At 41.7% G+C, this 27886-nt stretch overlaps 1 pseudogene; it reads right to left on the bottom strand.

The window, feature by feature from the left end:
* Positions 1-129: 129 nt before the first annotated feature.
* LOC125149877 (tyrosine-protein phosphatase non-receptor type 2-like) lies at positions 130-27886 on the bottom strand (annotated as a pseudogene).

The raw sequence follows: 27886 nt of genomic DNA, 5'->3' as shown, positions 1-27886 counted from the left end.
TTTACTTTGAAAACAGGCAAATGGGAGGCAATCTACAGGTAGGTTCCAGAGTCTGTTTCTGGTCTTTGCACATCAATCGTTCAAAATTTATAGTTGCAGAATATACTCAAGTAATGACCATTTAAGTGTCTATCCATCTTGGCCTGACCATGTCCAAGTAAGTAGAATAAGGAGAATTTTCTCCAAGTAGGGAGAATTTTCCTTCAAATATATTTTTAGGGAAAACTTCTGTTTCTTTGTTTTTCTTTTTAAAATTGGGGAAAATTTTTCCTTTACATTCGGTCTCATTAGCCTCTGTTTCATCGGCTGCACCTTCGGAACCATGTTAGTTTTTTGGTCCTCTTGACTGTGTTTCTGTGGAACACTCGCGCTGTTCTCCTCTGTAGTATCCTGCATTTTAGAGTTTAGTCCTGTATACCTGTTACCTGTCAGTTTTTCTTCTAGGCCTATCCTATTCCCTCTGTATTTTTCAGTCATTATTTTGGTCGGTGAATGATCAAAAGCAGGACATGTCTTCCTTAGAAAGTTCTTTCTACCGCTTCTGTACATTTGAATCTCCCTTTATAAATTTTGCTCCTTCTATGATAGTCACATATGGAAATCTGAGTTGATCTGGTGGCTGAATAAGTCCCACTGAATATTTTCTCACATTTAATGACAATTATTTCTGTAACATCATCTCCTTTTTCCATCAGAACAAGACAAGCATCTACCAGAGAAAAGGTGCCTGACCGCCCAGCGCCTGCACCACAGTGGATTACTGCAGGCTCGTGTTCAGGATTCAAGGAACCACATTCTCTCACTTTAAATATGAAATTGAGAGATGAGGCTGTTGATTAAGGGACTCCAAAATCTGGCCAGGTAGTATAATGACAATGAGGTGTTGCTCTGGTTTCACCGCTATTGATAATTTCCAGTTGCAGTAGCTGTACTGCATAACAGGACTTCACATCTTCTGACTAGAACTTCACACTGAAGCCTGTTTCTTTAAACATCTCTCGGTTGTTTTTCGGGGACAATACCTCCATCTTGCCATTTTGGCTAAGTTTCTGTCTCTTGCGTGTTTTAAAAACTCTTGATGCTTCCTGCACCTGAAAGTAATGCTGTATTAAAAAGGGGTCATAGGGGTGCCTGGGTAGCTTGGCCGGTTAAGCGTCCGACTTCGGCTCAGGTCATGATCTCGCGGATTGTGAGTTCAAGCCCCGCATCAGCCCTGTGCTGACAGCTCAGAGCCTGGAGCCTGCTTCAGATTCTGTGTCTCCCTCTCTTTCTGCCCCTCCCCTGCTCATGCTCTGTCTGTCTCTCTCTCTCTCTCTCTCTCTCTCTGTCAAAAATAAATAAACATTAAAAAATTTAAAAAGAAAGAAAGAAAGAAAGAAAGAAACTATTTGCCTGATTCCAAAGGAAAAAAATAAAAGAGTAAAAAGTAAGCCTGGTCCTATTTCCACCAGAAGTGCAGGTATCATTTTGAGACACTTGATTTTCTGCACACTTGGGGCATGAGCGGTGCTGGCTGTGCTGGTCTGGAGGAGAGATCCGCTGTGTTGCTGCCTCCGCTCAGAGCAGTCTTGCCCCAGTAACTAAGCAGTTGCCAGGCACGGGGTGGGGGGCAGGGTTTGGTGTAAGCAGATCCCCCCTGCACTGGGGGTTCCTGCCTGCCTTGGGGGCCTCCGTGTCGCTCTCTGAAGTTCCACCATGCTGATATTGGGGGGGAAACGGCACCACCCCAATCTCTCCTCCCAGGACCAGGGATCTTGACACCCACCCCCCAGCTGTTCAGGCAGCCCTCACAGACCACAACTCTCCTGCATTTTTTCTTGGGCCCACAGCTGGAATTCAAAACCTGAAGTCTTAAAGAACTTGGCATGGTGTGGATCCACTCCCCTCCTCCAGAGTAGAGCCTCTACACGCTGTCCCCATGCCTGCACAGTGTGCAGAAACTATGGTGTAGCACTGCTGAAAGCAGCAAAGGTTGTATTCCCTCTGGGTGCTAATGAAAGTCCTTTGGCTGGTGCCTGCGGGGTCTTTTGTCCCTGGGGAGGCAATAACCCCTCTTCTAAAAGCACTCCAGGAAGGGGACTGTTCTCTCCCAGTGCACCCCGGAGATTTCTAGATTTCTACATTCCAGGGCTGGCTCCCTCCTCCCCAGAAGCGCATGCCACAATCCCCTCTAGAGAAAGTCATGCTCCAAAACCTCAGAGTTTGAGCTCCAAATGCTGTGTGAAAAAAAACAAAAAACAACAAACAATAAACAAAAACAAAACAACACCAAAAAAAACCCTGCAGACACTCCGTACTTCTTGCTCCCCATTCTATGGCCCAGAGAGATTTTCCTCTTGTGCAAACTTGGTGCCACACTTTCTCAACTCTTCTCTTTCTCTCCCTTTTGTCTCTCCACAGAAAGGCTTTCCTCCCTCCACGGCACCGCTGTTTTTCTCTCCCCCAATGCACATCCACACACCTTGCATCTGCCACACTGTCTCCTCCAACTGTGGAGATCCTTCTGCTGCTCCACAGATATATTTCCCGGGTGTTCCATGGGATCTGACCTCAATATAGCTATGTTTGGGGGATGAGGAAGGCCCAGGGTCTCCCTACTACTGCACCATGTAAACTCTGTCTTTCGGTTGTCTTTTTTTGGCCAGTACCATGCACCTTTCACCAATTCCTTCTGCACAGCTCAGTTGAGCATGACAACTGCTTTAGTGCTACCAAACCATGAGCCAGAAGTGGATCTTGTATTAGGAAGTGAACCCTATGTGGAGATGTAAGTCCTTCGCACCTCTTCTATGTCAACTAATCTGCCATAAATATAATCATTTTCAGAATTTTGCAGCTTAACATGACTGTGATCATATGCACTTACATCTCTGCATATGTTTCAATTTCTGTGTTCTGGAAACATGGCCACTCTATGAGGATAGTCATGGGACTCATCACCAATTTCCAGATACAGATGCTGCCAGCAATTTGGAGCATCCAACTCCTCAAACTCCCACTCGATGGAGGCAGACACAGAGGCAGGAGCGAGCTGGCATGAACAGACCTGTGCCAGTGGAGAAGTTCAGGCCCCACATAATCCCAGAAGCATAAAAATTTTTAATGTACCATGGACTTCAACACATTCAGTCATTCAAGATCTCTAAGTACATGTGCTGACACATGGGTTTTACAGTTGTCCTTATAGCCCAGCTCCATAAGATTGTGCAGGGGGACTAAGCTGCCACTGTATGAACACCTGCACGCCTAAGCAACAGCCAGACAAGAGGCTGGGTGGCAGGGGCTGCTCCAAAGAATGGCCTTCCTTCTTTCTTGGAATGTGATACAAATGCACTGGAGACAGTATGGCCTCTTTTTATACCAAATGTGCCCCACATCTAAAATTAGGCCAAGAAATATCGAATCACCCCTCTGGAAGCTGGTGGGACAGGAAAATGTGGAGGTCCAGCTGAGGGCACCAGCATGGCTCACCTGTCTTCTCCTTTCAGCCTGATGCCAGGTGCGCAAGCATCAAAGTCCAAGTGGAGAGCCTGGCTCTGGGGAGTTCGGTGTTTTATCTCATTATGACCTCAGTGCTCACCTGAACCTGTAAATGGATTTGAAATCCCCCCAAAAAGGTGACAGAATTGTAAAACATGTTTCCATTCCATCCCAGGGAAAGTGGTAGGTGTGAGACAAGGATCTTGAGGAGTTGAGGCTTAATTTACACAGCAGGGGTCAAGAGTGCCAGGCTTGACCTCAGAGTGACATAAACAACTGGCCCTTGCTCTTACCAATAGCTCTCTAGCCAGATCAGCAGGACTGGGGGTCCTCTCCATCTCTTCCTTTGCAAATGACCTGCACTCTGTTCCTCCTGGGGATATTGCATAAAGTGTTGGAGAAGGAAGGGCAGGAGCTCAGGATAATGACAGTACAATGACTGGGTGCAGGAAATGATGTTTTGCCATTCATTCATTCTATGAATCCTTATTGAGTCCCTTTTATGTCTAGCCCTGCACTAAGGAATCAAAGAAGAACAAACACTGATACACTCCCTGCACTGGGGGAGCTTGCATCCAGTGGAGCAGCAAGCAAACATTCCCTTAGATAATATATAGCTCTACACTTTCTTTCCACAGCACTGACCTAAAATTTTGGCAGTTTCTCACTTTGTGGGTCCTCAGGTTTCAATGTAGCCATCCCATCCCCCTGATAGGGTGATAGGGGGAGCCTGAGAAAGGCTCCAGATTTTATCATAAAAAAGAGAAGTCCTGAACCATGTGAAATAGAAGACATTCCAACCAAGGCTATGTAGTGCCCTCCCTCGTGGATCAAATGTGCCACAGGACCCAGTGTCTGCCACCTGGTTCAGCTCTAGCCCATTCACTTGTTACCTGCTGTGCAGTCTTAATTTTCAAGTGAAGGGACTCCTTGACCCCCTCACCCACCCAGTGAGTCCCTGTGGCGACCTCACTATTCACCTTTTGCAGGTCCCTCTGTGTTCACAGAGAAAACAGGGGCTGATATTCTGATCCTAGAGGACAGGCAGTGCCATTTGGTGCAGGCTTTGAGGTCCTTTTTAGGATTTTATTTTTAAGGAATCTCTACACCCAACATGGGGCTCACACTCAACCCCAAGATCAAGAGTCGCATGCTCCACCAACTGAACCAGCCACGTGCCCCTCAGTCCTTGAAGGTTTAGTCAAACGCCATCACCACCTTAGAGTTCTTTCTCAGGGGGAAAAATGTTCTTTTGAACATAATGGGTACAGAATCCATCTCCCACCCACAACTGAAGGAATTAGCAAAATGTCTAGGATCATAAATGGTATCAATTCTACAAACTCTTCTGTTTCAGATCCAGTACTGTAGCATGGACATCCTTCCTGGTCCATGCTCTCTATCCTTCAGCTCAATACAGAGAGTATTCCTTTAACATTCTCCTTTTCACCTCCTGATGAGCATTTAGATCATCTTTGTTCTTCCTTTGCAACACTATAATGAACATCTTGCACATGTATCTTTGTAGATGTGCACAAATATCATTTAAAAACAATTTTAAAACGGAACTACTTGCTGAAAGTATTTATTCCAATGTGCACTCCCAACTGTAGTAATTGAGAATGTCCATTTCCTCACAACTTGTAAACCAGTTCATTTGCATATCTTCAGAAAGTGTTCTAATTTCAACTTTACTATCATAAAATCTAAGTATTATTACGTCCACCATAGTGTTCACAATTATCATGTTCATTACCGTAAATGTTGCTGTTAACATCATTTATGGTATACTGAGAACTCATGCACCAGGCACTCCACATACAGGGTTGATTTAATTTAATTCACTCCTTGCAACAGCCATATGAGGTAAGAATTACTCATCCCTTGTACAATTGAAAACCGAAGTGTGACTAACTTGTGTGCCCTCAGTCATGTAAGTTGAGCTCTCTGTGCTTCTACTCTTCCAATAGAAAAATGGAAATAATACTATATAATAATACTATCTTCCTCTTCTACTATATATCAAACATTAAGGACTATGTATCTGCCAGATATTTTATGGTGCCTGTGACTTGTTTGGGTGACAATGTGAGACATTACATGCTCACAGTTTACATGTGAAGGGAAGGATGGCAGAAGAGAAAGGCTAATAAGACACAAGGTCTGGGGATCCAGATGTGGCTTGACCACCAGCAGGACATGTGATTTTAAGTCACGTCTTCTCTCTCTGGACTTCCATATCCACATTCATAAACTACAGAATATAACAGGAAGGACTTGGACTAGGAGTCAAATCTTTTCAAAGGGTTAAAATGTCTAAAATTATGAGTTTGCTTAAATTAAAAATCTTTTCTTTCTCAATGTCAGCTTTACTGAAATATTATGTACAAAGAGTAAAATTCACCAAACTTTAATGTAGCATTTGATGAGTTTTAACAAATGTGTCCAGTGATATATGCACCACATCCATCCCTCCACAGAGTTCCCTCCTGTCCCTTGTCACCCAGCCACAAACCGCAAGCCTGGCCCCTGGCAATCACAGATTTGCCTTCTGTCACTATGGTTTTGCCATTATTAGAATTCTATATAAATGGACTCATATGGTCTGTTTTCATTTGTACCTGGCTTCTTCCACTTATCGCTACACTTTTGAGGTTCCCATCTTTGATTATTAGTGCATTCTGTTATAATTTCATATTGGTCATTGGCATTTCTTTAAAGTTAGTGAATAATTTAGAGGTTGACTTTATTTTTTCTAAAACTGCTTGAGTGTCTTTTTCCACCAAAGGGCCCACTTGGAGCCACCGATGGCCACTGATGCTGCCATTCTTTCTCTCTCTGCCTCCCCACAGGTGCTGATCTTTTCTACCTGCCAGCTTGCCAAGGACATGCACAGGCTGTCCCGTTTCTCAGGGTGCCCAGTGGGAAGGTGGGGCCTTGGGAGGGAAAGGAGAGGACAGAGCACCTCTTCTATCCTTGCTCCTTGGCATCCATCTGGGGGTGGGTGGTTCCCAGCTACAGAGGGACAGCCCCAGCCCTGTTCATGGTCCCTGAGCCTGTGCCCTCAGCCCTGGGACAAGAGACTCTGCATGATCAAAGCCTGTATTTGATCAGACGTGCAGCCAAACCTCCTTTTAGTCCTGTGTACTAGGATGTACCTAGTGGTGGGGGAGGGACTGTCACCCTTATCCCCTTCTGCCTCATTACCCGCCACAAACATTCAGGAAACCTCCATACGACAGGATGTTCTCCGCAGTGGCCACGTCCAAATCCTTTATGAAAGGGGAACCCTGTGCAGGTCTGTGGGACTTGGGGAACAAAGGGTGATGGGAAATCTAGACAAGGTCACTGCAGGCCCAGAGGCCACCTGGATGCCACCCTCATTTCTCCTCTTTCCCAGACTACCCCATCTTTTTGGGGTGTTAGGCAGAGCCCACATCTCCCACTGCCCCACTCCGGGCAACTATAAGAAGGGAAAGCTTTGATCAACTGCACTGGGATGGATGTGTGCCTGGCTTCCAAGGATGATCTTGTAGCCCACAGGGGTCAGGTTCTATTGGGTGACATAGTGTGGCATCACTTCAGGTACACCACCCGGTAAGTGGGCTGTCCTGTACCAGCCTCACAGCAGCTTTATTATTAATAGCTCCCAATTAGAAACACATGGAGAGGTGTCCATCCACAGAAGAATGGAGGAACACACTATAGTACATTCATATTCAAACATTAAAAAGAACAAACTATCAGGGAGCCTTGGTGGCTGAGTTGGCTAAGCATCCCATTCTTGATTTTGGCTCAGGTCATGATCTCACAGTTTGTGGGTTCAAGCCTGGCATTAGGCTTCATGATGACAGCACAGAGCCCGCTTGAGATCCAATCTCTCCCTCTCTCTCTGTACCCCTCCCCCGCTCACACACTCACTCTGGCTCTCTTTCAAAGCAAAAAATAAATAAATAAATAAATAAATAAATAAATATTAAAATATAAAATAAAAATAAAAAGAACAAACTATCTCTACATGCAAAAACACAGAAGAATCTTAAAAATACTATATCAAGAAAAAGAAAGCACATACAAGAAAAAACATACTATAGAAGTCTCTTAAATGGAATTTAAACAGGCAAAATTAATCTATGGTGATAGATATCAGAACAGCAGTTACTTACAGGGGAAGTATTGGCTGGAAATGAGTACAACAGAACTTTCTAGAATGATGGGGGTTTTTATACCTTGATGTGGAAGATATAGGTCCATGGGTGTTATACATTTATCAAAACTTAACAACCTATACATTCAAGCTCTGTTGATTTTACTCTATGCAAATGATAGTTACATCAATAAAAACTTTGTTAGCACAAATTTGTGAAGATCAAGTCAAAAAATGAAAGTTACATTGTAAAAATTGGAAATCTGTATCAGGATATTGAGCAGACACCTGCCTTTTCTATGAAAAAAAAAAATCTTTAGAAAGTAGCCAAGAATCTATTGTCCCTAGAGCTGTGCTCCAAATAGACTACTATCTGTGTTTGATGATGTGGTAGAAATAAGAGGCAACAGTAAGCCTCCCTCTGAAAAGCACCTGGGAAAGGAAAGCCTGACCTCCAGCTTCTCTGGTCACCAGTGCCTGCAGCCTGGGTTCACCTAAAACCACAGGGCAGCCATTAGCAGACAGAGCGGTCCAAACTCAGGATGAGCTCCTGTGAAGCTCAGGATCTTCCTTACTTTCTTCTGCAAATTACTATAAAATACTCAGCTGACACAGGATTTAAATAGCATTTTTTCGTATTTAAAGCTGTAGGAGAACCATTCGTTACTGATTTCACATTTTATTCGTAAGCCAATAAAAAATTCCCCTAGATCCTTAGTCTGTGTTTCTGAAGTGGAGTGTTAGACCATCTCCCAGGGAAGCTAAGATGTGTGCACCTGCTGGGAAGGAGCAAAAGCAGGGGAGACCCAGGAACAGACATCCCTTCAGGGGAAAAGCTGTTTTTTCTTCTGTATTTGACTTTTCTGTTTGGAAACCCTGTTTCTCTCCTCTGCTGTGAGGGACCTCATCTCTACTGAACTATATGACCGAAGTCTTCCCATACAAAATAAAAACTGCACAATAGTGCTGGCTTTCAAGGATTTATAATGTTTATGCATCTTGGGGAAATTTTTCTTTAAAATGTTTACCATTTATTTAGATTACTTATATGGTCCAGGACACCAAATTATTGGAGATAGTGAATCCTTTAAGTAAAATCTTGTTTCTCAGAATATTTTAGAATTTTTAAAAAATGTTAAGTGTTCAGAAATCTGGTATTTGAAGCTGTTTCCTTCATTTATACAACTAGTGCATAGTTAAATTCACATTTGTTGGTATGAGTTGTAAGTAGGTTAGAGATTTTTTTTAATTTTTAAAGTTTATTTATTCATTTACTTTGAGAGAGAAAGAGACCATGAGTGGGGTAGAGGCAGAGAGAGAGGGAGAGAGAATTCCAAGTAGTTTCCAAGCTAACAAAGTGCAGAGCCTGATGTGAGATTCAAATTCACGAGATCATGACCTGAGCTGAAATCAAGAGTCAGATGCTTAACAGAATGAGCCACCCAGGTACCCCTACCCAGTGCATTCTGAAGGCAGCATTGTGATTACAATTCTATGCTATGGTGTCTGTAATCCTTCTACCCTCCATTCCCTGTATCTCCCACACCACCTTTATAGATTTGCCAGACAAATGAGGCTTAGCAAATGCCGTCATCTGGCCACTCGATGGGGGTCTTATAATCCTTGATCACTTTCTTTGTAATTTATTCCCTATTCTAAAACAATGTCTAGTGAGATGGAAATGCCAGCCACATGACTTTTCTCTTTATGGCTCATTCACTGAGAAAGTACAGCAAAATTGCTGGATTCCATCATTTGGAATGAAGGGTACATGATCAGGACAATCAATTCCTGCTGAGCAGCAGAGAAGAGATCAAGTACCCTGAAGGGAACACCTTAGCAATTTAAATTAAATCTCAATTTGACCACCTAAGAAAGTTGAAGGTAGCTGTGACTCAGAGACTTCACCTCAAATTAATCTATTCTCAGTTTTGTCCCAATGCTTCCATCAAGCAGAGACCATTTCTGTGGTACACTGTTCACTGGTGTTTATGTGCTTGCTTCATGAGGGCTGACATACTTGTGTAGGTGTCTTACAACACAATCAGCAGGGTTGCTGGATAATTCTGCTCCAAGTGCTCAATTGTTAATTTTGAGTTGTGGTCAATTATATAAATGCCTTTCAATATTTAATTCCAGAAAATTCAAACACTAACAAAACCTGCAGACTTTAAGTAAATCTGGGTGGACACTTAGTCCAAATCTGAAAGGAATGTAATTTCCATGACAGACACTTCCTTCAGGCCACTCGGCACAAATGTGTTTCCCCAGGTACGAAACTTCAGGTTTTGTCTGCCTCTCAATGACTGCCTTCGTCTCAGACTTTCAGCTTCTAGAACTTTGAGAAAGAAAGTCTGTTCTTTATAAGCCCCCTAGCCAATGGTACTCTGCCAACAGCCCACTTGCACAAACTAAGACAGACTTTATGCATTGCTAAGAGATGAGTCCTGATTTCCACATATGGGTGTAAGCCTCTGTAGGGCTGGATGGACAGACAACACTACTCTTCTGGGCTTCCCTTTTGAGGCCCAAGAACAGGATTGTTTGGCGTGAGAGGTGAAGATGGCTGCTCTTCTCCACCGGACAGGATAGAAGCTGAAAAAACTTGAAGGCATTCTGGACATCAAAGCTTAACTTGGAGCAGCAGAGGGATTAGTGGAAATAAAAAAAAAAAATAGCCTGTACAATGTTTATCAGGCTTTTTTCTATGTAATCCATTGCCTAAGGAAGGAATAAATTAAACTGTGTGATTTCTTTTTTCATGTATATCAGATTAAAACTTATATGCCACTTACTTTCACTCAATCATATAGCATGTTCATCCTTTATGTCAGTACATGTAGATCTATGTGGTTCTTTTATATGGTTATGTGGAATTCTACCACAGGGACATATCTGGTGGAGGATGTTGACCTGTCCTCAGATTGATATTTTTCCAATATAAGTGCTGTACAAATATTCTTGTACATGTGTGTGGATACTTCTTTAGATTCTTGGGGAACATACTAAATCAATTAGTATTCCCATTAAAATTTTGCAGATATCTTCTAATTGCCCTCTAAAAATCCTAAGCCAATTTATACCTTCACACAGTGTGTGAGAGTTCTCCCCCCCACATCCATCCTAGCTCACACTGGATGTGTTAGTTGGGAATCTACAGATTCAAATTGTTCTGAGGACTTCTCTATGGTAGAACTCAATTCATTATGAGTGTTTTTGCTTTGTCTTTAATATTTAAAAAAAACAACAACAGATTAGTACTGTCTATAATGATCTGTGGTGGGTAATCAATTCTTAAAATAGAATCATGTGGCATGTCACTTTTTGCCACAAGTGGCCATGTACAAACCAGTCTAAGTGAATAGAAAGCATATAGTCTTCCTCTTTTCTTCCTTATCTCTATTTTAGATGTATACTGATTCACTGAAGAACAACTCTCTAGCAGTCTCAGGAAAATATGAACTGGTGTCATTCTTCCTTCGCATCCCAATCACATGATTTTTTTCTGAGCACAAATGTATTATTGCTTATTTATTATTAACTGTGAGCACAAATGTATTATTGCTTATTTATTATTAACCCCCCAGTGAGGTATCCAGAAATCAGACTGTTAGCAATATCTCCACATCTGCAGACAGCAATGATAGTCACATGAAGACTGTCATTGCCATGGGCCTGTCACAAGGCTCTGTCCCCTTAACCAATACTGAGAGGAGCCTGCAGTGAAGGAGGGGGCCTGTAGGCAGTCAGCTGGGTCATCAAGATGGCAGGGGGCTAGAATGGCAGCAGCACAGAGTGAGATGGTCCCCAAAGCCAGTTTCTCCTGCAGGTTTGTAATATCATAAGCGTCTGTCTACCACAAATGAGCATAAGGTTTGTAAGGTCATGTGGCCCTGACCTCAAATCTGTGCCCTGGGGCAGGAAAGCTTCCTGGAATATGAGGCATAATTCTGCCTAACATGGCTCAACTAAGCTGATGCAACGAAAATGCACCAATTCCTTTCCCCAAAGAGGAGATAAGGTTCTGGAATGATATGTATTTATCTCCTTGATAAGTAAATAGTAAAATGAAAAGCAACAAAAAATACCATGATATATGATATGTTCAAAGTGCTGAAAGGAAAAAATCTATAGTCAAGAATATTCTATCCAGCAAGGCTATCATTCAGAATAGAAGAAAGATAAAAAGTTTCCCAGACAAATGAAAGTTAAAGGAATCCATAACCACTAAACTAGACTTACATGAAATGTTAAAGGTGACTCTTTGAGTGAAAAGGAAAGACCATAAGTAAAAGTAAGAGTAGTGGAAAGCACAAAAGCAGTAAAAAATTAGTATATCTGTAAAAATCAGTTAAGAAATTCACAAAATAAAAGGGTGTAAAGTATGACACCATATACCTAAAATGTGTGTGGGGTGAGAGGAGTCAAGAATGGGTTCAAATTTGAGCAACCATCAACTTAATATGAACTGCTATATGCAGAATAAAGGTAACTACAAATTAATAACCAGTAATAGATAAGCAAAAATAAAGAGAAAGGAATCTGAGTATATCACTAAAGAAAGCCAAATACTCATGACAGAAGAGAGCAAGGGAAGAAAAGAACAGAGAAAAACAGCAACAACAAAACATAAAATAAGTAACAAAATACTAATAAGTACATATCTATCAATAATTACTTTGAATTTAAATGGACTAAACACTCCAATCAAAAGACATAGTGGATAAAAGAACAAGATCCTTCTACATACTGCCTACAAGAGACTCATTTCAGACATGAAGTCACCTGCGGATTGAAAGTGAAAGGATAGAGAAACAATTATCATGCAGATGGATATAAAAAGAAAGCCAGACAAAATAGACTTTAAAACAAAGACTGTAACAAGAGACAAAGAAGGATACTATATAATCATAAACAGAATAATCCAATAAGAATATATTAACAATTATAAATGTGTATGAACCCCACATGGAAGCACCCAAATACCTAAAGCAGTTAATAACAAACATAAAGGAACTAATTGATAGTAATCTAATAATAGTAGGGGACTTTAACACCCCACTTACATCAATGGACAGATTTTCCAAAGAGAAAAATCAACAAGGAAACAGTGGCATTAAGTAACACCTTGGACCAGATGAATTTAACAGGTATATTCAGAACATTCCATCCTAAAACAGCAGAATACACATTCTTCTCAAGTACACATTGAATATTCTCCAGAATAGATCACAAAATATGTCTCAACAAATTCAAAAACGTCAAAGTCATACCATGCATCTTCTCTGAAAACAATGCTATGAAACTAGAAATCGATCACCAAAAAAAAAAAAAAAAAAAAAAAAAAACCAACCCTGGAAAGACCACAAATACATGGAGTTTACATAACATGCTACTAAACAATGAACAGGTTAACCAAGAAATAAAGGAGGAAATTTAAAAATACATAGAGAAAATGAAAATGCAACATTCCAAAATCTCTGGGATGCAGCAAAAGCTGCTCTAAGATGGAAGTTTACAGCAGTACAGGCCTACATCAAGAAGGAAGAAAAATTCCAAGTATATAATCTAACCTTACACCTAAAAGATCTACAAAAAGAAGAACAAACCAAACCCCAAACCAGTAGAAAGAAGTAAAAAATAAAGATTAGAGCAGAAACAAACAAAATAGAAACTAAAAACAAGGAAACAATAGAATAGATAAATGAAACCAGGAACTGGTTCATTTAAGAACATCAACAAAATTGATAAACCTTTAGCCAAACTCATCACAGAGAGAAAGAGAGAGAGCTCAAATAAACAAAATCAGAAATGAAAGAGGAGAAATAACCACCGATCCCACAGAAATAGAAAAGATTGTAAGAGAATATTACAAAAAATTATATGCCAACAAATTAAACAACCTAGAAGAAATGGATAAATTCCTAGGAACACATAACCTCCCAAAGATGAATCAGAAAGAAATAGAAAATTTGAACAGACCAATTACCAATAATGAAATTGGATCAATAATCAAAAACTCCCAACAAAAAAAAGTCCAGGACCAGACAGTGAATTCTACTGAACATTGAAAGAAGAGTTAAAACCTATTCTTCTCAAATTATCCCAAAAATAGAAAAGAAAAGAAAACTTCCAAATTCATTCTATGAGGCCAGTATTACCCTGATACAAAACAAAAGACACCACACACATTAAAAAAAAGAACTACAGGTCAATATCTATTATAAACATATGCAAAAATCCTCAACAAAATACTAGCAAACCAAATCCAACAATACATAAAAACTCATTCACCATGGTCAAGTGGGATTTAATCCTGGGATGCAAAGATGGCTCAATATTCACAAATCAATGAATGTGATACATCACATCAAGAAAAGAAAGGGTAAAAACCATATGATCATTTCAGTAGATGCAGGAAAATCTTTGACAAAGTAAATCTATTCATGATTTAAAAAAAAGAAACCTCAACAAAGTAGGCTTAGAGGGAATATATCTCAACATAATAAAGGTCATGTACGAAAACCCACAGCTAATAGCATTCCTAATGGTGAAAAACTGAGAGCTTTTCCCTTAAGGTCAGGAACAAGACAAGGATGTTCACTCTCACTACTTTTATTCAACATAGTACTGGAAGTCCTAGTCACACCAACCAGACAAGAAAGAGTAATAAATCAGTAAGGAAAAAGTAAAACTTTAACTACTTGCAGATGACATAATAAAATCCTAAAGACTCCACCAAAAATTACTAGAGAAATGATAGATGAATTCAGTAAATTCACAGGATACAAAATCAATGTACAGAAATCTGTCATATTTCTATACACTGACAATGAAGCAGCAGAAAAAGAAATTATGGAAACAAATTCATTTACAATTGCACCAAAAACAATAAAATACCTAGGAATAAACTTAAGCAGGAGATGAAAGACCTCTACTTTGAAAACTATAAAACATTGATGAAAGAAATTGAAGATGACATAAACAAATGGAAGATATTCCATGGATCAGAAGAACAAATATTGTTTGAATGTCCATATTGCACAAAGCAATCTACATATTTAATGCAATCCCATCAAAATACCAACAGCATTTTTCACGGAGCTAGAACGAACGATCCTAACCTTTGTATGGAACCACAAAAGACCTTGAATAGCCAAACAAATCTTGAAAAGGAAAATTAAAGCTGGAAGTATCACAACTCCAGATTTCAAGTTATACTACAAAGCTGTAGTTATCAAAACAGTATGGTAATCAAAACAGTATGGTACTGGCACAAAAATAGACACATAGATCAACAGAATAAGATAGAAAGTCCAGAAACAAACCCACGATTATATGGTCAGTTAATCTTTGACAAAGGCAAGAACTTGCAATGAGAAAAAGAATCTCTTACAAATGGTGTTGGGAAAACTGGACAGCAATATGCAAAAGAATGAAACTGGAACACTTACTTACACCATATACAAAAATAAACTCAAAATGGATTAAGGTCCTGAATGGATACCAGACCTGGAACCATAAAAATCTTAGAAGAGAGCACAGGCAGTAATTTCACTGACATTTTTACATATGACACCTGAGGCAAGGGAAACAAAAGCAAGAATAAACTATTGGGACTACATCAAAATAAAATCTTCTGCACAGCAAAGCAAACAATCAACAAAACTAATAGGCAATCTATGGAATTGGAGAAGATATTTGCAAATGACATATCCAGTAAAGGCTTAGTATCCAAAATATATAAAAAACCTACAGAACTCAACACCCAAATAACAAATAATCTGATTTAAAAAATGGGCAGAAGACATGAACAGACATTTCTCCAAAGAAGACATTCAACTGGTCAACAGACATAGAAAAATGCTCAACATCTCTCATCATCAGGGAAATGCAAATCAAAGCTACAAGGAGATATCACCTCACAACTTACCAGAATGACTGAAATCAAAAACACAAGAAACCACCAGCGTTAATGAGGATGTGGAGGAAAAAAACACTCATGCACTGTTGTGTACTGCATCTTCTTTATCCGTTCACCTATCAGTGGACACTTGGGCTGCTTCTATTTTATATATATATTTATAATATGTATATAAATATATACATACATAATATGTATAAATACAAACATATATATGGATGTGTGTATATATATATATACATATATGACTCAAGATATGTATATATTAAGTCATAATATATTGAACCATTAAAAAAGAATGAAATCTTGTCATTTACAACAACATGGATAGAGCTATAGAGTATAATGCTAAGCAAAATAAGACAGTCAGAGAAAGACAAATACTACATGATTTCACTCATATGTGGAATTTAAGAAACCAAACAAATGAACAAAGGGGGAAAAAAGAGGCAATCCCCCCAAAAAGATTCTTAACTATAAAGAACAAAGAGATGTTGCCAGAGGGGAGGTGGGTGGGGGGGTTGGGTCAAATAGGTAAATGGGATTAAGAGTACACTCATCTTGATGAGCACTGAGTAATATACAGAATTGTTGAATCTCTATATTGTACTCCTGAAACTAATATAACACTATATGCTAATTATACTGGAATTAAAATAAAAATTAAAGGGGTGGTTGGGTGAGTCGAGTGACCGACTCTCGATTTCAGTTCAGGTCATGATCCCAGGGTTGTGGGATTCTCTCTCTCTCTCTTCTTCTGCCCCACTCCCACACTTGCTCCCTTGCTCTCTCTCTAAAAAATTAAATTAAATTAAATTTTAATATTCTATGTTCACGCACATATACACAAACAGAAATGTATTCATAACAAAATAGAAAGGAAATCCTCATGACGATTACAGTCTCCATCACTGGCACTGGTCACGTGGTCCTACATAGCTGGTATTTATAACTACTTTCTTCCATTAGGCATTCTGTATTTCCTTAACCTTCAGTTTGCACCTGAGCTAGTTGTGGTTCTTTACACGATATGGTGACCCTAACCTTTATCTCTTATGGGTCCAGGCCATTATTAGTCCTGCCTAGATTGGACTGTTGTAATTTTCCATTGACCTTAATCATAGGCCACCCAGAGAGATCTCTTGTATTCCAGACATACCCTTCCTTACCCCCACTGCGGAGTAGCAAGTAAGGAACATTCACACAAATGAGCTCCTTCTTTACCTGTTGACTCAGAGGCATGAGGAACCCAAAGTGGCTGGGAGGTAGTATTAACTTCCACACCAGTAGCTTCACTGTTGTGTGGCTTCACTATTTTCTTCTTAAACTAAGATATCTAGGCCAGAAGAGCATAAGGTTATAAGAACAATAAACAAAAATTTACTAGTAGGTCACTAGAGATAATAGTGAGTGGTGCCATTTCCATTTCCACCCCTTAATTCTCAGACCTTTTTATCTTGTTTGTTGGGGAAAAAGCACCATATTGGATGCTGATTCACACACCACATACAAACTCTTAGAGAACCTTACCTTAGCTTTAAATGTATTGCCACCATGTTGGCACTGTAATTGAGCCTTCAAAAGGTCATTCCACCATTCTATCAAGCCAGCTGTTCTGGATGGCAGGGAACATAATACCAATGAGTTCCATGAGCATGGGACCATTACTGCACTTCATTGGCTGCAAAGTGTGGTCCTTGAACACAAAAATGCTGTGTGTAATACCATGACTGTGGATAAGGCATTCTACAAATCCATGGATGGTAGTTTGGGCAGAAGCATTTTGTGCAAGGAAGGCAAATCTGCTGTATTCAGACTGTTCCAGGAAGAACAGAAGACTTCCCATTCCATGACAGATGTGGTCCAATGTAATCAACCTGCCACCATGTAGCTGGCTGATCACCCTGGGAATAGTGTCATATCAGGGACTCAGTGTTGGTCTCTGCTGCCAGCAGATTGGGCACTCAGCAGTGGCCATGGCCAGGTTACCTTTGTGAGTAGAAGTCCATGTTGCTGAGCCCATGCACAACCTCCATCCCTGCCACCATGGCCACTTTGTTCATGGGCCTGTTGGGCAATGAATGGAGTAGCTGGGGAAAGAAGCTGAATGCTATTCATAGAACAGGTCATCTTACCCACTCCTCCTATTAAAATCCTCCTCTGCTGAGTTCACCCTTTGGTAAGCATTCACACGAGACACAGATATCTTCATATTTTCTACCCATTAAGAGAGGTTTACCCACATACCTTTTCCCTAAATTTCCTTGGGGCCATTTATCCAATCATGGTCCTTCCAAGTCTCTGGTCATCCTACTAAACCATCAGCCAAGCTCATGAGTCAGAATATAATCCCATGTCTGGCCATTTCTCCTTCCAAGCAAAGGGAAAAACTACATGCACCACTAGAAGTTCTGTCCACAGATAGGATCTCCCTTCCCCACTGTTCAAATATGTCCCAAAGGAGCTTCAGTGCTACAGTTGTCTATTTTGGGGTGGTGCTTGTCCATCATAGAGAACCAACTGTAAACTAAGCCCCAGTCTTCTCTTTCTCTATCAACAGACTATAGAGAGATTTCAGTGAGGCCGTAAGTGCAGGTTGGAAAGAGAAGGCAGAGGTTGGGTACATGGGCATTTGGGCCCCTTCCTAAGGTAAATAACCTACTTGTGCCTTCAGGGCCTACTTAGGCCTGATTGTGCACATACCACTTCCATCTGATGAAGGAGTGTTGATGTGCATGTCCAACTTTATGGCTTGGTGCATCAGATAACATCCATGAATGACAGGCATCCCAGGTCCCACTGTAATCTAATGACCTGTGGTTAAACTTTCAGTCTCTACTAAGGCATGATAAGGTAGACCAAGACCTACTTATCAAAAGGAGAGTAGGGCTCTCCTCTAAAATCCTCAGGGTCTGTGCTGTGATTCACCTATAGGGGACTGGCAAAAGTTCCAAAGAGCACCCCTATCTGCCACTGATGCTTCAAGCACCATTGGATGCGACCCAAGTGGCCAAGTGGCCTGAATAGCAACTGAACCTAATTCTTACCTCACTCACAGAAGCAGTATTTTGGGTCACTCAGCAAATAGGCTGGACTAACACATCCAAATGAGGAATATGTTGCCTCTAAAATCCAAAGGTAACCTTGTACCTCTGTTTTGGTTGTAAAAAAAAGCAACAACTTATCCTTCCCCTTAGGTGTGATATCTCACCCTGCCCCATACCACTGGACACCCAGAAATTTCACTGAAGTAGAGGTTCTTGATTTTTTGTCTGATTTATTTCCCATCCTCTAACACATAAAAGTCTTATGAATATGTCTGGAGAAGTTGCTACTTCTTGCTCAGAGGTCCAATCAACATAATGTCACAGGTGTAATGGATCACAGCGGTATCTTCTGGAAAGGAGGGATAATCATGATCCAAGGAAACTAAACTATGACATAGGACTGGAAAGTGTATACATCCCTTAGGTAGGACACGCTTAGTGTATTGCTGACCTTTCTAGCTAAAAGCAAGCTGCTTCTGGTTGGTCTTATGACAGGGATTAGAAAAAGGGCATTTGGCCAGATCAAAGATGCTCACCAATACCAGGAGTAGTGTTAATTTGCTCAACTAATGCAAGCACATTTGGTTTTCATTGCAACTAAAGCCACAACGTAGTTAAGCTTATGATAACCCATGTTCTCCAAAATACATCTGTCTTCTCCACAGGCCAAATAGGAGAGGCATACAGGGACATGGTGGGAATTACCACACCTGCACCCTTAAATTACTTGATGGTGGCACTAATCGCTGCAACCTCTCCAGGAATGTGATGTTGCTTTCGGTTGTTTTCTCAGGTAGAGGCAGTTCTGGTGGCTTCCACTTGACTCTCCCACCATAATCATCCTCACTTCCCGTCAGGGAACCAATGTGGGGATTCTGCCAGATATATGGCTATATATATCTATTTCAGTTATGCATTCTAGCACCAGGGAAATAACCACAGGATGGTTTCAAGACCTATCAGGCCCAATGGGAAATGGAACTGTGCAAAACCCAATTGATTGCCTGACTTCCATGGGCCTATACTCTATTGGACCATGGTGATATTTGAGGTCTGGAATTAGTGCCAATTCAGAGTGTCTAGTAGTCCCTAGAAGGTCTAATTATTTCCAATGTAGAGTTATCCTGGTAAAAGGCCATAGGTACATTGGGGATAGCTGGTAGAAAGATAAACAGGATAATTTTTGGTAGTGTACCAGTGTCCTTCCTTAGGGGGACCTAGACTCCCTTTCATTCAAGGGTTCTGGGTCTATAAACTGACTCAAGTCTGGGAATTATTGAGAGGTATTATCTTCTGTTTTGTGATTCAGGGTAGCTTCTTGTTCACTTGACTTGGAATTTTTCTGCTTCATTAAAATTTAGCAGTCTTTTTATCTATTTTAGTTCTAGGAACACTGTGATCAACCAGCCAACACCACAGGTGTGCATGAGGCAGACAATTCTGATTGCTGCTCTGACTCTGCTGTCCATCACAGTGATGGCACCGGCCCTGCCTTGGGCTGCTGAGTGTTGCCACTGGGCCTGTCACAAATTCATTTCTCACAAGGTGGTAAAAATACATCTTCTGCATCCTCCCAGTGTGGGTGTGAATGTCTTAAGTGATAAATCCAATCTAACATTCCAACCTTCCTATACCTGTGAATCCCTGCCTCTACATTAAACCAGGGCAGGTCCGGCATTTCCAACTCACTCACTATGGACATTTTGGTCCATGTATCACAACCAACCAAACAAACTGCTAGACCCAAGCTGCAACATTAAATGCAGAACCTCTTCTTAGGGAGAAGAGATATGAATTCACATCAATGAATTCATTCTTATCCAAGTATATGTTCTTCTCCCCACTGCCTCACTCCCTTAAGATCCATTCTTATACATGTTCCCCAGAGTTGGTTACATAAGTTAGAAAACTCGAGTAGTTCCTTTGGAGTATAGTGCACCTCCTCATGGGTCACACTTTATACCTCACCTTTAGGGGCCTGTTGGGACTAGTCTCTATTTACAGGTCTAGAAGCAAAGAGGGGAGACAGGGGTGGGTCCTTTCTTAGTCTTAGCCTGCCTTAAACTCTGGCTAGCCAGGCTACCATAACAAAATATCACAGACTGGGTGGCTGAAATAATAGAAATTTATTTCTCACAGTTCTGGAGGCTTGAAAGTTCAAGCTGAATGTGAGAGAGGATTGGCTTTATGGTAAGAGCTCTCTTACTGTCTTGTACATGTCCAGCTTCTTGTGGTGCCCTCAAATGGCCTTTCCTTGCTATGTGAGCTAGGAAGACACAGACCGAGAGAGAGGGAGATCTGTTTCTGTTCATGTTCTTACAAAGTTACCAACCTATCATATTAGGACCTGACCCTATGGCCTCATTTGACATCAATTACATCTTAAAATGCTTTATATCCAAACAAGGTCACATTGGGCATTAGACTTTAGCATATGAATTTGGGGCAGAATACAACTCATGACAAAGGCTATGAATTTGTAGGGAAGAAATGATTCTTTTTATTGTTCTTGACTAAAAATTAGCATTCCCTTCAACTATATATGTCACCAACAAATCAGAGTAATATTTACAGTACCCATGACTTTGTCATCATAGGAAATCAGATATTTCATATCAATTATGGTTGGTCTAGATATCTTATAAAAGTATTTACTCTTGTCACTATTTTGAAGTTAGAACACTTAGAAGATCCCCCACTGGAGGTACACATATTATCATGTTACCCAATTTGATTGATATATTTTGATAAATATATTTCAATATCCAGTTACCTTGTTAGTACATGTACTTTATTTCAAACATTTGAGAGCATTATTGTGAAACAGGACCCATGGGTATCATCTGATTGCCAGAGGTGCCAGGGCTGAGAGGCCCCCATTATGGTTGTTGGATTTGGGGTCACACTCTGCTGGTTAACAACTATCAGGATCACCCAGGATTGTCTCAGAAGTGATGTGTGGAAAGGTGAGCTGACATTTAGCCATGAAGTCCCACTGAAGACAAAGAAGTTTAATGATCAAGGCCTCTAAATTCAAACTTGAGAGCATAATATTTGATAGCCAGTACAGCACAATCATGGTCAAGAACTCTGGAACTATGTGAAGGAGTCCTGAAGCCTTGAAAATAAAGATAAAAATTACCATCATGTTGATAGAATATTAGCAGCCTACCTTCTCTCATAGAATTAATTCTGCACTAGCCAGCACATAGCACATAGCACCACACGGTAGTACCAGCCCCGGGATTGAAGGCTGGCAGTCATTAAAGATAATCAAAGAGAATGCAGAGGACAACAGCTAATGCTCTATGCTGCAGTCCTGGGGACAGCAACCAAGGGACCACAGCCTTCCCTGGGGCCCCATGTCATTACCCCAGACACAGTCTCTAACCCTCTGCCATTGTGTCCATTCAACATTTCTGGAAAGTGCCTCCTTTGTGACTTGCACTGATTCATGGGGAGATCCTCCCTTCTCCCCCCAGGAACCACAACTCTCTTCTCCTAGCAGAAAACTCCTCCACCCCTGAGTTATTTCTTCTAGAGTAGGTCCTGAGGTGTGGTTGTCAGGGCTGAGGGGAGACTGTATCAGATGTTGAGAGAGGCCCTGTAGCGGCCTGCAGACCTACGTCATACATGACAGTGATACTTTCAGAAATGTCAGTGTTCTTTTCAGGTTTATGTTTCTTTTCTGGGGACATGACCCCTCTACAGTCAGTGACATCTTTGTCCCACAGAAGATCAGGATTTGAATAGCAGGAACAAAAAGAGGAAAGAGTCACTGTTCAGCATTTGACATCCTGAATACAATTCCTGAGTCCACAAGAGTCTTGAGCACCAAGCTTTGAAGAGAGAAAAAGGGTGTCCTAATACCAGGGCCCAAAAGGAAAATGTCCTTTAAGGTCACTGTCATCAAGGTATGAAGTGTCCATTGTCTATGGATGAGAAGGCAGAAGTGTCTCCCCAATACTGGGAAAGGGCAGGGGGTTCTCAAAGGCCAAGGGCAGGAGTCTGCTTGCATTCAGGCTGTGCATGGCTTGGGCCTAGAACGGGTGGCTCTGGAAGATTCCCAGGCACTGCCTTTGGCCACAAAATGATCAGGTCACACATCCTGGGATGACAAAGGGCAGCAAATACAGTTGTCCCTAAGACCCCAGGACACTTGTACAGGCATGGGGAGGAGAAGCTCCTTAAAGAAACAAAGAGACTAGATTTTACTTGAGTACTTACAAGTCACATTTTATTTTAAGAAGAATAGTGAAATATGACAGTTCTCTTCTAGTTCTACTCAGCCATTAATAAGGATAAAGGTTTACAAACAATTAAAGAAAATGTCAGACTCTCTAATGGGTTAAGACATTTTTGTCATACCAGCCACGTGTGCTCAGCTTTGGGTTCCTGTGTCTGGACTACTTCCCCACCCTCTAGTCTCCTCCACCTGACTTGTATGCTTTCCTGTTGCAAAGGGAACTGTTCTCAGTTGATGCCCCCTGATTCACATAGTGGAGGCTCAATGAGTTCAGAGGAATCCCAGCAGCCTGGGCAATATCCAATCCAAGCTGTGCCAAATGGTGTTACTAGAAACGTCAGGCTTGGTACCTATAATCACCTGTACAGGAGAAGATCCCACCCCAGGCACACAGGGCTTGGGTTGAATACAGGCGAAATGTGGGCCCACAGCAGCCTTTTCCAGGCACCATAAGGCAATCTACACACCACACATGCATTTCCAGGGGCCGGACAGGAAATATGCTGTTGCAGGGAAGATACACAGCCTGCTGCACCCCTGCTTGCTCAGAGCTTGTGATCCAGACAGGTGGGGCAGCAGAAGGTCCCAGGTGGCTGGTCACACTCACAGGACTGCACCAGGGAGCTGGACCCCAGGAGGTCAGCACTGCCCTCCTGAGACCACACGCCACCATCATGCCCAACTTGTTGCTTGTTCTTTTTCCAGGAGAGAGGGAAACAACTTCCCACACTCACCTGCTCACTGGGAAGCAAGTTGAATTGCTTTTTACTGTGATGAAATACGCATAACAAAATTGACCCCTTTTAACCATTTTCATTTAGTGCAGTCACATTGTTGCAACCCTCACCACCATCCATTTCCAGAACATTCCTCATCTCAAACTGAACTCTGTCTCCATGAAACACTAACTCCCCACTCCCCTTTCCTCCCAGCCCTCCAATTTCAACTGTGATGAGGGTAACATTTTTGGAAGGCTTATGTTCATTTTTATTGACTTTATTTTATGCAACCCACCCTTGATTCACCAGAAGCATCCATTGCCTTGGGAGGTGTAGTAAAGGAGAGATGAAAATAAGAGTCAAATATTCAGGCTTTGAGCTCTTGCCTTTCAATAAAAAGTCAGGCTTTATGGAAGGACAAACCATCGTTCCAAATGCCAGAAGCTCAGGAGAAGCTGGGTGGGACCTAGGCCATCCTGACTCACAATCGTTTTGTCTCCCACTGTGCTCGTCTTCAGGAAATGAAAGATGTCAGCAAGCAGCATAACTGTGTTAACAAATGTTTATGTGGCTATCGTGGATGAGGATTCCAGGCTTCTATGTAATGTGGAAGGAAGGACAGGGATGGGAAGTTTAGACGGCAAGTGTCAGGATACTCAGGGATTAAAACCTGTTCTTCCCATTCTCCATCCCCGTGTCTATGGAACAGAGACACACTGACCCCTGTGTTTCATGACAGGGCTGTGGTCTGACATGTGCATGACTCCAGGTTTCCTACTAACACTGAGATCTGTGAGCGTGTTTCAAGAGCAGCCAGAATCACTGTGCTTCTCAAAGTGAGGTCCAGCCTGTGGGACAGGAGGTGAGTTTTATAGCATCAGGTGATGGAACCCACATGGCCTCTAAATATTCCATGGGAATGGGCCTGTGGGGCTTTCTTTGTACTTCTATACACCGCTTTTTCTGGAAAAAGCATAACAATAAAGTTTAAAACCACACTGCCCAGAACAAACTGGTCACAAATCTAGAAAACAGAAATAAGAGCCACTGGATTATTTTTTCGCCCACGATTAAATTATTCAACTTAAAGAAATAGCCAAGTATTCCCAGACTCTAACTTTCCTCATTTTTTCAATCTATTCTTCTTTTTTAAAGTGACATTATAAATAATTAACATAAAATTAATTACTTTAAGTAATTAAAATTAAACATGCTTTGTGATGACAAAAGAAATAGGAATTGTTGCTCTTCTTTTTTTTTAATGTTTATTTATTTATATTGAAAGAGAGAGAGAGAGAGGGAGGGAGGGAGCAGGGGAGGGGCAGAGAGAAAAGGAAACAGAGAATCCCAAGCAGGCTCTGCACTGTCAGCACAGAGCCCGACACAGAGCTGGACACGGGATTCAATTGCAGAAAACTTGAGATCAAGACCTGAGCTGAAATCGAGTCAGACACTTAACCGACTGAGCCCCCCACACACCCTGGTACCCGCTGCTCTTTATAAGCAGTCTTACTTTGCAAAACGAAGTCTCAGTCTCCATGTTCTTCATGAAATTTTACTATTCCATGAAATTCCCAGAGTATGGGAACCTCTGACACACAGGAGGGCTGCTCAGGGTTCCAGAGTCAGTAAATGAGAAGCTCATCTTCATTGGAAAACAGACTCAAACTACACACTTTGGGAACTGAGGTAGTAAAATTTATTTGTATTTATCTTCAGGACAGCATCTTGCCAAAATGATGAATGACACCTAATCAAGTAGTAAGTGCACTTTGTCCAGTTTATGGGGCATAAGTTAGATGTCACCAAGAGAAACAATCGGAACATTCTAGAAGATAACCAGTTTTGCATGTTTGTCCTAGGACTGTGTGTTCTCTATATGGAAGGGTCTCTCGTGGGGTCCTCACTATTCACTGCCCCTGTTGACCAATAAAGTCTTCCAGTCATTTCCCAATGGGAGTGCAGGCAGAGCCCAGCTGGACGGCAGGCTCCCAGGTGCAGAGACATGAGGAGGCTGGAGAAACGGGGACCTGAGCCAGGTGGCAAGGGAGTCTCATATGGAGAAGAACCCAGAGCACTAGTGAAAATGCATCCCCAGCGAGGGGAGCCCGCAAAGGATCTCAGCCCCTCAAACCAGATGAAGGATGCAAACCCCCATAGAGTGGTTAATGAGAGTCAACAATCAATGAACACTCAAAATAGGTCACTAGATGAGAAATCTTCACATGTCTGAAGATTCTAAAGCTTACATATGAAAAAAACATCTAACTTGATAGAATTTTTCCAGATTTGAAAAAAATCTTCAAAATTCTTACAGTATTACCAATAGTGAGTTTTGAAACTGGAGGTTTTCAAAAATATCAACAACTATAATATTGACTAATCATTTTTGTCTTTCATCATGGTAGGAAGATTGAATTTTCTTTCCATTCCTACTAAAACTTCACATTATAAAAGCTGTTATATGGTAAGATAATGTAGCAAAAAAGCATTATAAAGTGTGTCAACAGTTAATTAACAAATTCATATATTTTTAGAAAAAGTTCTCGGGGTGTTCTATTAGTCACCCTGACTGTGGGAAATGGGCACTCATGGATAAATCAGTGAGGGTCACAGCTCTTGGCCATGAGAACAGGTCTTTAGAGCCAGAAAAACCCTTGACTCATGAAACACAGACACAAAATACACACACACACAACACACACATGCACACACAAACATTTATAGACAAATGTACACGTATGCATACACACTTTCACAGTATTCACATATAAGTGTACACTCAACACACACACACACACACACACACACACACTACATTACCATATAAATACTTAGCACAGGAGAATAACAAGCCCCCGGGTGTGGGAAGATGGCCTGACAGTCTGAATTGTTAGTAATTGATGGCACAATTTTGTCTAAATCTCTTAAACCCTTTGTCTCCAGATCCCAAGACTGAGTTGAAGCAAACCATCTGTAAGTCTCTTTCAGTTGTAAATTCTGTGATTTCAGGAGGACAAGGAACATCATCTACCCAGAGCTGGCCTTAGGCCCTTCTCTGTGCCCCTGACAGGAGCCCTGCAGGCTGGAGTCACAGCCTTGGGCACCAGCCAGGCCCCCTCACCAAACATCAGTCCCTACAGGCAGGGCACATCACAGCCCCGTCTGTGGGGAAACTCTGCTCTAGAAACTTGTGGAACTTCTTTCCTGCCCTCCTCCCTATGCCACAGTCTTCTTCATTCCTTAGGAGCAAAGACTTGGCCCTGTGAGCAACAGTAATGATCAGCAAGCAACTGAGGCTGGGGTTTGGGGAGATTAGCAGCTGTCCCCTGGTTCATTTCCTGCTCCTGCCACACACATTTCCAGAGGTGCCCATGACAGGGGCCTCACCATTCCTTAAAATCCCCTTTTAGGGGCTCCTCCCTCTCCCTCCTCCAGGGTATTCATCGGGGACTGTGCTCCCGTCCCTGTCCTGGCCTGTGTCTGGAAGCTGCTGAGTCCCAGGCCTGAGGGGGTTGAGGCCCCAGCCTCTCAGCAGCACATGACCTTTGGCTGCAAACATCAAGTCTGATCTTGCTTTCAGATGGCTACCCAAAATACAGCTCCAATCCCTGAAAATAACCCCCCAGGGCCAGTTTTTCAGGCAGCTGTGGAGTTGAGCCCCATGACTGGCTCTGTGAGCAGGTACATTGTCATCCACCTTGTGCCCCTGTCATGAGCCCGGGGCTGGTGCCTATGATAGGTGCTCAGCAAATGTCTAGGGACCATGAATCAGACAACCTCATAAGCAATTGGGCCTGATTAAGTCCTCAAGAATCCTAAGTCTTTATGGCCTTTACCCCATGTATGCATTCAAACGGGGGGGGGGGGGGGGCGGGGAAAGATTCACAGCAAACAAAAGATAGAGGCCAAACAAAATTCTTACCTTCTTTTCCTACAGAACCACTTTAAAGGTTGTTTCTGAAATACCAAGTTCTCCAAAACAGCAATCTATCATTTTTTCTATCCCCATCCCCCTTCTTTGGGGGCCCTGCTTTGCTGGATTCTCTAAAGACAACCGTCAACCTTGTATATTCTTCCGCAAGCTAAAATATTCCCCGGATACTTTTAGGTTTCAGCTTTATCTTTTTTGACTTCATTTTTTAAAAACTGTGGTAAAAGAAGCATAAAATAAGATTGTTCATTTTAGTCATATGTACCTGCGCGGCCCAGAGGCAGCCGGTACGTGGGCATTGCTGTGCACCACCACCACCAGCCGTCTCCAGAACGTTTCTCATCTTGCTCAACTGGAAACGTCGTCGTTGTATCCTTCAAGGAAGGCAT

Source organism: Prionailurus viverrinus, chromosome D4, assembly GCF_022837055.1.
Source record: "Prionailurus viverrinus isolate Anna chromosome D4, UM_Priviv_1.0, whole genome shotgun sequence".
Classification (NCBI taxonomy): Eukaryota; Metazoa; Chordata; class Mammalia; order Carnivora; family Felidae; genus Prionailurus; species Prionailurus viverrinus.
This window is presented reverse-complemented; position numbering and strand designations above follow the sequence as displayed.